The following is a 13007-nucleotide window of genomic DNA, read 5'->3' as shown; positions in this document are numbered from 1 at the left end:
ATGCGCACGACGGAGGGAGCTCCGTCGTGCGCATGCGCCAGACGCGACGAGCGAAGGAAAGTCCTTCGCTCGTTGTGTCCGATCAAAGGGGGCGTGCTGTCAATGTTGATTGACAGCACACCCCCTTTGGTGGGCGTGCCGGGGGCGTGCCTCCCTGACGGGGGCGTTCCTAAGGGAACGCCTCCCGTCAGAAGCCGGCCCACTGACATCACTAGTGATGTCAGTGGGAGTGATTTTGGCTCTGATAGAGCCAAAATCACTCCGGAGCTTGCGGTTGAAAACCTCAACCGCAGGCTCCGGCTCGCAAATTCGATGGTCGCGATGGTCTCGACCATCGCGACCATCACAATGCACGCTCGTATAGCCTGTGGGTGGTGACCCACAGCTATACGAGCGTCCAGGAGGACGCTCCATGAAAATGGAGCCCGGCCCTCATTCAGAGCGTGCGCTCTGCTCAGAGCGTACGGCTCTGAATGAGGGCCCTTGTGTATATATTAGACACCACTTGCACCATATTCCGGTACTGTGCCTCAGATGATGAGTTTTATTTTATCAATATTGATCAGCAGATTCCATAAACAAATTGCATAAACAAACAGTCACATTACATAGCAAATTAACACTTCTTGTATGTAATTTCTAGTAAACCCCTAATATTAACTTAGAGACTAATGCTGGCCATACACGCTACAATTATCGGGGCGATCCGCCTGATATCGGCGGATCGCCCCGATAATTGTAGCGTGTGGGGGGGCGACCGAGGGTTAAATATTGCTCGGTCGGGCAAGCCGGATTGTCCAGCATGCCCGTCCGATGCGATATTTCCCGTTAAACTGTCGGCCGCATCGGGCAGTGTATGCCCAGCCGCGGCAGACAGACAGGCATTTCCTGTGTTCCTTCCTGCGGAAGGAACAGGGAAATGTCTCCTCACCCGGGGGCGGAGCGCAGAAATCTCACAGTGTATGCCGGCGACACCTGCGGGTGGCAGCCGGCCAGATAAAATGTCTGTCAGTCTGACAGGCATTTTATCTGGCCATGTATGCCCAGCATAAGGTGTACCTATACTAATACTGTACATCTAATATCTACTATGTTCTGCAAAATAATTATATATTCAGTAGTATTATACAATTAAGTGCACAGTACCTCATTGTTTTTGTTCATTTGCACTGGTACAGTACCAGGACAATTTATAAATACTACAGATGTATTCCATATATATATATATATATATATATATATAATATATATATATATATATACAATGCACTGCACCGGCACTCCCGCACTCCGTGTCATAGGGCATATAGCCCAAACTTGCTCCGGTGCCCTCCAAGAGGGACAGCACCCCCAAAATGTAATAATCACAAAAGTCAGGCGGCACTCGGAGTCTTCATAAATCCAATACCCTTGGATTTATGAAGACTCCGAGTGCCGCCTGACTTTTGTGATTATTATATATATATATATATATATATATATATAATATATATATATATATATATATATATATATATAATTATATATTAGGGGTGTGCACCGGCCAGTTTTCGTGTTTTGTGTTTTGGATCTGTATTTTTTTTTTAAAAAAGCATAAAAACAGCTAAAATCACAGAATTTTTCATTTTTCTGCTCCTATTCTATTATTAACCTCAATAACCTTAATTTCCACTCATTTCCAGTCTATTCTGAACACCTCACACCTCACAATAGTGTTTTTATGTCCAAAAGGTTGCACCAAGGTAGCTGGATGACTATGCTAAGCGACATGAGTTGGCGGCACAAAGACATGGTCCATCTAGTAGTGACACTGCAGTGGCAGACAGGATGGCAGTTTGAAAAACTAGGCCCCAAACAGTACATAATTCAAAGAAAAAAAAGAGGTGCAAGATGGAATTGTCCTTGGGCCCTCCCACCCTTATGTTGTATAAACAGGACATGCACACTTTAACAAACCAATCATTTCAGCACCAGGGTCTGCCACATGACTGTGGCTGAAATGATTGGTTCGTTTGGGCCCCCACAAAACAAGCTGGCAATTAATCTGTCCCTGCACAAACTGGCTCTACGGAGGCAAGATGTCGTCCTCATCCTCCTCATCCACCGATTCCTCACCCTCTTCAGTGTTGTGTACATCCTCATCCTCACAGAGTACTAATTCATCCCCGCTGGAATCCACAACCACAGGTCCCTCTGTACGTTCTGGAGGCTGGTCTCCCTGGAAGAGTTGATAATTCATTTTATGAACATCATCTTCTCCACATTTTGTGGAAGCAACCTCCTACGCCTTTCGCTGACAAGGTTCCCGGCTGCACTAAACACTCTTTCGGAGTACACACTGGAGGGGGAGCAACTCAGGTAAAATAGAGCCGGTTTGTACAGGGACCTCCAAATTGCCTCTTTTTCCTGCCAGTACAGGTACGGACTGTCTGACATGCCTACTTGGATGCTGTCACCGATGTAATCCTTTAACAGACAGACGCATGCTTGTCGCTGCTGCTTTGAGGATGCAGGTGCGGCTACAGCCCACACAATTCACAAAGACAGAAAAAAAAAAGAATTTTTTATTTTTTGTGGAGCGCACTTTGAGGGTTACACCACCCTTTAACAGACAGACGCATGCTTGTCGGTGCTGCTTTGAGGATGCAGGTGCGGCTACAGCCCACACAATTCACAAAGACAGAAAAAAAAAAGAATTTTTTATTGTTTGTGGAGCGCATTTTGTGGGTTACACCACCCTTTAACAGACAGATGCATGCTTGTCGCTGCTGCTTTGAGGATGCAGGTGGAATCTAGATGGGATTTAGAACCGGGGACACACTACTTCCATCAATTGTCTAAATCCCACTGCACTAATGGCGGATACCGGATGCACGTCTAACACCAACATAGCAGCCAAGGCCTCAGTTATACGTTTTGCTTCAGGATGACTGCTGTCGTACTTCATCCTCCTCGCTAAGGACTGTTGAAGGGTCAATTTTTTAGTAAAAGTAGTGGTGTTCCTACTTCCTCTCTGGGATGATGAACAACTCCCAGCAGCAGCAACAGCACTAGGAGGAAGTGGTTCTTTATCTTTCCCTATTTTATTTTTATTGGAGAAAGTTTGGTCCTCCATTTATGTTATATTGATATATACGTGCGGCTAAGGCGCACACAAACACAGAAAATATTTTTTTATTTCTGTTGGAGACTAGTGCACTTTGTGGGTTACACCACCCTTTAAGAAATGAGCCAGCCGGCCCTTTACTTATGGGACACAGGCGCACGCTTGGCGCTGCTCCTTTGTTGATGCATGTGCAGCCACACAACTCACAAACACAGAAAATATTTTTTTATTTTGTTTGGAGTGTACTTTGGGGGTTACAGCACCCTTTAACGGTCAAGCCAGCCGGCCCTTTACTTATGACACAGGTGCACGCTTGGCGGCTACTGCGCACACAATTCACAAACACAGAATTTTTTTTTATTTTTTTGCACTTGGGGGGAGCACCCCTGATGGACAGAGCACCCCGTGGTCAACACTACAGCACGCCTTTAGGACTGTGACACTACACAGGTCTTTGGAGTGGACACAGCCCCTATGGACAACTGACTGCACAACACAGTCCAGCCAGCCCCTGTGGACTTTGGAGGAGTGGACACAGCCCCTATGGACAACAGCAGCACAGCACAACACAGCCAGCCCCTATGGACTTTGGAGGAGTGGACACAGCCCCTATGGACAACAGCAGCACAGCACAGCACAACACTACACTGCACTACACTACACAGCCATCCCTAACTCCCACCCTCCCTCTTCACTGTCCACAGCCGATTGAGAAAATGGCGCCGACGCGGGTACCTTATATAGAATCCAAAAACCTGCGGAACCCGGAAGGCGGGATGATGATGTTTTGCCTTGATTTCAGATCCGAGTCAGTCGGGAAAAGTCGAGCCTGACTCGGATCGGCCGTGGATCGGGGGGGGTTCGGATTTCTGAAATCCGAACCCGCTCACTCCTAATATATATATATATATATATATATATATATATATATATATATATATTAGGGTGTGTACCGGCCACTTTTCGTGTTTTGGTTTTGGATCTGGATCTTTCTTCGTGTTTTGGATCTGGGTTGGTTTTACCAAAACCACCCTTCCGTGTTTTGGGTTCTGGGTTTTGTGTTTTGGATCTGTATTTTTTTTTAAAAAAGCATAAAACAGCTAAAATCACAGAATTTGTGGGTTTTTCTGCTCCTATGCTATTATTAACCTCAATAACATTAATTTCCACTCACTTCCAGTCTATTCTGAACACCACACCTCACAATAGTGTTTTTATGTCCAAAAGGTTGGACCGAGGTAGCTGGATGACTATGCTAAGCGACATGAGTTGGCGGCACAAACACATCGTCCATCTAGTAGTGACACTGCAGTGGCAGACAGGATGGCAGCTTGAAAAACTAGGCCCCAAACAGTAAATAATTCAAAGAAAAAAAAAGGTGCAAGAATGAATTGTCCTTGGGCCCTCCCACCCTTATGTTGTATAAACAGGACATGCACACTTTAACAAACCAATCATTTCAGCGCCAGGTTCTGCCACACGACTGTGGCTGAAATGATTGGTTCGTTTGGGCCCCCACAAAACAAGCTGGCAATTAATCTGTCCCTGCACAAACTGGCTCTACGGAGGCAAGATGTCGTCCTCATCCTCCTCATCCACCGATTCTTCACCCTCTTCAGTGTTGTGTACATCCTCATCCTCACAGAGTACTAATTTATATATATAGGGCCATATTCAATTAGAAGAGAGAAGCCGAGATCCGCGAAAAAGTATCGTCGATTGCGACTTTTCGCCAGGTGGAAACTTATCTCCGTATTCAATTCCATCCGTTTTTCGCGTACGCCGAAAGTCAATGCAATGTAATAGGTGAAAATGATCCGCCTGAATAATAATACGAGAAAAGAAATGCTACATTTTTTTTGGTGCAAGGGTGGGGAAACCACTTAGCACCCTTGGAACAGCCCCCCAAAGGTTAACTGTATAAAAAAAAAGTGAGCAACACCCCAAAAATAAATTTGGGGGTGAAAAAGCACAAAATGGGATGACAAGTTCACAAAGTAACGAAATAAGGTTCTGGGAGTGCTCTAAGAAGGGGTTAAGTGTTTTTGGGATTGCAGGTGCTTTTGTGCTAGTGAAATTCACAATTATTAAAACTGTACTTTAGAGACATTAAAATATGCTAGCACCCATTTTCATATACCCCAAATTTGACTGGACTACTTATTTTCTCAAAAAAATATGCTATTCTTTACCACTTATGCAAATACGCTAATTAGTGGCAATTGTGCGAACTTAAGTACCCCAAACAGTTGTATTACTGCTAATCGGGTACTACTACATTGATCCCCAATGTTTCTGCATCTATTTGGGGGTTTCAGGCTGATTTTCCCGATTCTGACACTTCCATTTTCGCGTCTTTTGGAATTGAATACGGTGAATCGTGGGTACGCGCACGATAAGTTTCCACGGCTAAACTACATGATGTAGCTGAAAAGTCAGGCATGCAAAACTTTATCGCGTATGCAAAACTAATTGAATAGGAGCCCATGTCTGATAGCCAGAAATAAAAATATACTCCAATAGAAGTCTTATTAATACAACCAAAATTTCTATTAATCTTTACATATGCTCTTTCATTAAAGAGAGCCAGTTCTAGCCTACATAATTTTATTGCTGCTTGTAGTGGGTGTAGTGCATTCAGTATTTACTTTACCCTACCAATACAGTTCCACTATGACTGGCTGCCTGTGAAACCCTTCAGCTGTCACTTCCCCAGATCTTCACCCCAAATTATTGGTCAGTGGGGAACCTCCCTCTGTGAAATGGGTGGTGCTTTGTGCGCTCCTTCTGGCTTTCTGACAGGCATCCCAATGAAGCTGTCATGGACCTTGTTTGGCTCCCTATCTGGCCACAGGCTCCTCTTGGTTTGGCCGCTCAATGTTTGCAGCTGCAGCACCGGAACGGAGAGGTGTGCACTTAGAGGGAGCAAACTGCAAATGTCTGTCCACCATTTTTATACCCCCTTGACCAGCGGCACACGACCAGAGGAGTAGCGTGGAACCATGGCGCCTGGAGAAAGTGCATGTCATACCGCCCCCCACCCCCCTTCCCTGTACTGAACTGTGCCAGTGGGGTATGCGGGTGATTACTGAAGTGAAGAGAAAAAGAGCAAACAGTGACTGTATGACACTCGGCATTGAGGTGACACTGGGGGAATGAAATGCTTCGATGAGGCACTGTCTGACATTAAGGGGTTGCTCCTTTGGCACTGCTTTATTTATGTATAGCTCCCATTATCTGACTTTTATATCCTTTGAATCATTGTTATTAGTTAATAGAGGAGATTGTATTATATTTTCTGATCATTTTACTTAAATTGACAAAATATATGTGCTAGAGTGAAATTCCACAGAGTGCACAGCTTATGACTGCAATTACTGCCCCGAGGAGCTTTCACTGGAGTGGGAACACCTATGGGAAGCTCCCTTCTTAGCTATACTCCTACTTTGCAAATACACTTTGAACCCAAATTAATGTGAGTGCTACTAATCATGTTCTGTCTACCACCATTATTTTAGGTCTCCTAATATTTTTTAAAAGATCTTTCAAATAAAACTTTGTGGTCATGCCTGGGAACACCTCATTACTTTAAATAGCAAAGCAGTGACTTTGTTTAATCTAATACCTTATAATTGAAGTTTAGGACTTTACCTCAGATGTGTCACTTTTAAGTCCATTGAAGCACAATGAATGAATGAGGAGAGAAGTTGAGAGGGGATCAAAGAGGAGAGGAAAGTGCTGATCAGAGAGGGTAGGTGACAGAAGCCAATAAGAAAAGGAGAGGGGTGGTTACAGAAGCCAATAAGAAAGGAGTGGATGGGGCAAAGAGCCAAACAGGGTAGAGAGGGGAGGGAATTAAAGAGGTGAGAGGTGAATATAATCAATCTGATAGGAAAGAGGAGGTGACAGAAGATGATCACAGAGGAGGGAGGGCCGGATATGAGGCAATCTGGGCAGTTTGAGGGAGCATGAAATGTAGAAACGGATCTCAGATCCATAATTTATTTAGGTAATAGAGCAAACAAACTGAGATAAAACTAACAGGCGGCCATCATACTGAGTAGCGCCCATGAATACCGGTACCCTGGATGGCGTCCTGTGTCCATTTTGGCGCCCAGAGCTCATGCTCCGCCGGAAACCACCCTCGCTACTTCCCTGCACACGACCCTTAGTATAGCGACTTTTGAACACCTTCTCCCTGCCAACAGCACAAACCTCTCTGGCCGAGAGTCTCCTAGGACCTTCTTCCCTCAAACAGCTGCTAAATGAAGCTACCGGGCACATGCACACATAATACCATTCCTTAGCTCAGCACCTTATAGCTCCTTCTCCTATATGTCCCATTAACTCATACTATGCATATGGCAAACCACGCCCTACTAGGGCTCAACACACTCTCATAAAAGAAAACATTTGTACATATATATTACTGGTGTCAATTAATTAATTTAATTAATTTATTACAGTTATTATTTCTAGTGAATTGTACATATGTTTTTGCTCTTAAATTATAGCAGTCTCTAGTTAAACATATATGGTTTACCATATGTACTAATCCCATTAGTGCTCTGCATTTCTAGTAATATTTAGTAGCTATAATAAGTTGGCATATGGCTCTATCTTGAATAGTGTTCTTTATTGGCAGCAGATGACTGTGATGCTGCAAGGCTATATACAGAAATAGTCTGATTTTCCCATATAGAGGGTGATGAAGAGGTTGACGCTATTGCAGTAAAAAAGGCAGCTGCTACTACATCTTTATTCTAATGCCACAGCCAATGGGCATCCTATTAAGATGCCCACCAACTATCGCACAAACCTGCCGATACAGAGACACACTATCGGCTCACCACTGGCCACACCATTGGACATTGCAGCATCTCTATGGCAGGTACAGAATGCCAAACAGAACATGGCCACCGGTGTCGGTGCAATTGTGTCTTTAAACACCCCCCTAGTTACCACCTTGAAACACCTATCGAAATTGCATGGAACTGCATGCAATACAATCTTCATCCCTATGTGATAACCTTCGGGAGACATGCGTAGTGTGGCTCAGACGCACTATGGGAAACCATTGGTCACTTGTACACGATGGGTTCCCTGTGTCCACTTCTGAAGCACCCCCTTAAGCATACTATATTCTATAGATTGATATGCAGACAAGATTATGGATTATTTGCTACTAACCTCAGTTTCACTTTATTATTATGGCTGTCTCTAATCAAGGATGAGACCGGCAATTTTTATTTAAAAATATAAATAAAAAGTTGTGTTATGAGTGACTCCTCTTCTTTTCCTCATGCTTTTAATATTGCACTAACAGGCACAGACTGTTAGTGCAATAATAAAAGCATTATCAGACAATTCTCAGTTGGGTCCCTATCAGGGGTTAAAGTAGGCCGGAACGGGGCGGAACTGCGTTCCGTCACCTCTATTTGGAGACTGAACCAGTTCCGCCTCAACCGACCCACCTAACCCTGGTGCTGCAGGGAGGCTCCATTTGCCGGGCGCCCGCTGACATTTTGTTACCAGCAGGCGCCCGGCTCCCTCCCCGCAGCGCCAGTAGCAGCCGATGGCAGGAGCTCACTCATGAGCTCCGGCTTCCGGGTCCCGCTGTGTGCAGTGCACTATGGGACGTCTCACCCATAGTTCAGACTGAGGAGCAGCCAGGCGGACCAGACGGCAGCGGACGCTGGAGCGGGGCTTAAGGTAAGTATTAGTTGGGTTTTTTTTGTTGTGTAAGCGGCTTCACAATAGGGGACATTATTACATTGTGCATTACTCAGGGGGGGCACTACTACTGGGGGAATTACTCAGGGGGCACTACTACTGGGGACATTACTCAAGGGGCATTACTAAGGGCACTACTACAGGGGGCATTACTATTGGTGGCATTCTCAGGCAGCACTACTACTGGGGGCATTACTAAAGAGGGGTATTACTATTGGGGGCACTACTACTGGGGGCACTACTATTGGGGGCAATATTACAGGGGGATTACTAATGGGGGTATTGCATAGGGGGCACTGCATAAGGGGTACCACCCCTGGGGGCACTGCATAAGGGGGCTCTGTATAAGGTGCACTACCACTGTGGGCACTGCCTAAGGTGCACTACCACTGTGGGCACTGCCTAAGGGGCACTACCACTGTGGGCACTGCATAAGGGGCACTGCCACTACTGGGGCACTGCATAAGGGGCACAACTACTGAGGGCACTGCATAATAGGCACTGCAACTACTGTGGGCTCTGCATAAGGGGCACTACCACTGTGGGCACTGTATAAGGGGCACTACCATTACTGGGGGCACTGTATAAGGGGCACCACTACAGAGGGCACTGCATAAGGGGCACTACCACTACTATGGGCTCTGCATAAGGGGCACTGCCACTGTGGGCACTGCATAAGGGGCACTACCACTGTGGGCACTGCATAAGGGGCACTACCACTACTGGGGGCACTGCATAAGGAGCACCACTACTGAGGGCACTGCATAAGCGGCACTACTACAGTGGGCATTATATTTAAGGGGCACTACTGCTGTGGGCATTATATAAGGGGCACTACTACTGTGGGCATTGTATAAGGTGCACTACTACTGTGGGCATTGTGTATAAGGGGCACAAATGTGGGCATTGTGTAAAAGGGGCACTGCTGTGTGTCATACATGAGAGACACTACTATGTGGTGTAATGGGAGTCAAGAATGTGCTACTGTGTGGCGGAATTTTGTATCAGGAATACTATTATGTGACCACGCCCATTTTGAGACGACGCCACTTTTTTTGACGAGCGCCTACGGTCCACGCTGTCCCTTTTTTATCATTGCACCGAGGAGGGGCGGTAAGTTCCACCACTTCTCTAGGACCACTTTAAGCACTGGTCCCTCTAACACAGGGGTTCCCAACCACGGTCCTTGAGGCACACTAACAGTCCAGGTTTTAGGGATAGCCATACTTGAGCACAAGTGACTTAATTAGTGCCTCAGTTATTTTGATGTAATAATCTGTGCACATCATGGATATCACTAAAACTAGGACTGTTAGTGTGCCTTGAGCACCGAGGTTGGGAATCACTGCTCTAACAAGTAAAAAGCTAGCTACACACTAGCTACACATTATACTATTATTTGGAAGATTTGCTAATAATTGGGTGATCAGCCTTTTTTTGTAGTGTATATAAGAATGATCATTTTAGCACTTCACAAATACAAAGGATAGAAAGTATTCATTCAATTCTCCAATCTGTCGATCAAGACTGAAAATGTCAGCCACAATTTCCCGATATGGTGCAGTGTGTCTGCCCATATTTCCTGTTTTTCCTGATTACCTCATCCTCCTTGTGGGCGTACATATGCAAATTCACTGTGAAATTCACCAGGTATTTAATTTAAATTGTATAGTGTGTAGCACAGATAACGGGACCGTGATTTTGCCAAAAATTCACCCCAATTATCAGTATGATCAATAAATCTCATAGTGTGTACCTACTGTAGCTGTAGACAAAGAAAACAATGCAAAAGGGATTGTATTGTCCTGTGATATTACATAGTCATTAACTAAACGTGTATTTTATTATGCATTGATTATTGTGTACAGTATTTATAGTATACTGTAGATATGCATACCTGTCAACCTTCCCATTTTGACACAGTGCTTTATTTTCCCATGAAACAGAACTAAATAAAAAAAAAAAATTTAAAAAAAGGTGTCTCCTAAAATTACAAGATGATACAACCGGGCTGATTCAGAGCTGCATGCAATTCGCAAGCATTGCTGATGTTCATGTAGTTGATCAAATATTTTCAACTGTGCATGTGAATATATTTCTGGAATATCTTGCGATGCATGCGTTACACAGAGTCTACACACAAATGTGCTCTTGCCATAGGGACAGACAGAATCAAAAATGTTGTGGAAGAGTGATGGGCATTCTAGGGTGGTGATTAGGGGATACAGTAGCTACAGTATAAAAGACCATATAAATGGTCCATTCAGGGTGTGCTATGGGAGTATCAATGAAAGCAGCTGCATTCACAGTCGCCCAGCGCACAAGCATAGGAGGCCATGGTCAGGTGGAGAAACTGCTCCTGCCTTAGGGCTGGTGTGACTGTTGGTGACATATAAGAATACACCAATCTGTATTACAGCTAGTCCGGGCACTAAACGTGAGCATCTCAGTCTTTGCACAATCAGCCGCAAAGATGTAGACAACGGAAAAAGTTTATAGCAGCATTTGCATAAAGACCGAGACAGGCAACACCAATAGACATTGCTGTGTGTGACTCTATATTTATATGAACTTTCACGCTTTGTACTTATTTTATTCATTTCTGCAATTATTTCACTGATTTTTTTTCCTTTTCTGAAACTATTTATAAGAATTAAAATATATACAAAAAAAAACAGTGCCGGTACCACAACAAAAAGAATTACTCCTAAATGTAACCTATCAGAATAAGAAAAACTGGGTGAGGGTTAGGTGAATAAAGGGTGAGAATATAATCCTATTTGTCATGATTAGAGATGCTTGAAACTTTTAAACACGTTAGAACTTTAATTTTATTTCCTCATTTCAAATGCCACAAACAAGTTCATGGTATAATTATCTATATTATCACAGATTGACTTTGCAATTCTAGTTCCCTGTTCACAGGAAAAATTTTATATACATATTTATTTTTTCCATTTAGACTGTGAACTGTGAGCCCTTGAAACTCAAGTTATTGGTGGGTTCTGCATACTCCAGCCAAAACATACCCTACAAAGCCCCCACGCGATTCTCTACTATTTACATATCTGATCTTATCTCCAGCCCATCCACTTTACTCCACAAATGATTGCCGCCTCTTCTGCCAACTGATTACTTCCTCCCACTCCCACCTCCAAGACTTTGCCTGTACTGCTCCTTTCCTTCAGAACTCTCTCCCTCTCCCCATTAGACTCTCCACCTCTCTACAAAACTTCAAACGGGTTCTCAAGACCCACTTTAGTCTTCCAGATTCCATCCTAGCCCACTGCCCCATATTCCTTGCTAACTCTGGGCCAGATTCAGACACGGTCGCAAGCGCCGAGCGCTCCCAACCGGGTCGATGGTGGCTCACAGCGAATGCGCACGACGAAGCCGGCTCCATCGTGCGCATGCGCGAGACCCGGCTAGCGACGGGCACTCCGTTGCTCCGGGTATCGCACCAAAGGGGGCGAGCTGTCGATGTTGAGTGACAGCTCGCTCTGTTTGATGGGCGGGCCAGGGGTGTCTGCCCAAATGGAGGCGTTCCCACGAGAATGCCTGCCATTTGGGGGCACCCCCACTGACATCACAAGTGATGTCAGTGGAGAGCTTCCGGCTCTGTTAGAGTCGAAAGCTCTCTGGGGCTTGCGATGAATGAGACCCTACCACAAGAGTCTCGTCACAAGCCCGATGGTCGGCGATGGTCTTGACCGTCGCAACCATCATCATGGCCGCTCGCTATAGCTGTGGGTGGTCACCCACAGCTATGTGAGCGGCCAAGAGGCCGCTCCAAAAAAAAATCCTGGCCCTGATTCAGAGCGAGCGCTCTGTCAGAGCGTCCGTCTCTGAATCAGGCGCTCTGTCTTCCCCTCTTCCCTAGTGTACTTTTCCTACACTTATACCAGCATCTCCTCCCCACTGCCAACAATGACATATATCCCTTCCCTTGGGTTCTGCCCCCCTAATGCTTATTTGTGTAATATGACCACTGATGCAGCAATAAACCATGTCCATGTCCTGCAATGTTCTGTCCTGTAAGTAATTATTTTCTTGCTTTTTTTCATACTGTTCCTGTTTGTTGCATTTATGTCTCTTTAGTTAGAGAAACATGCTCTCAATATTTGATGGATGCCTGTCTGGAAGACTAGTGCACTTCACAATAAAATTC

Source organism: Taudactylus pleione, unplaced genomic scaffold, assembly GCF_031769625.1.
Source record: "Taudactylus pleione unplaced genomic scaffold, aTauple2 ptg000055l, whole genome shotgun sequence".
NCBI lineage: Eukaryota > Metazoa > Chordata > Amphibia > Anura > Myobatrachidae > Taudactylus > Taudactylus pleione.
This window is presented reverse-complemented; position numbering follows the sequence as displayed.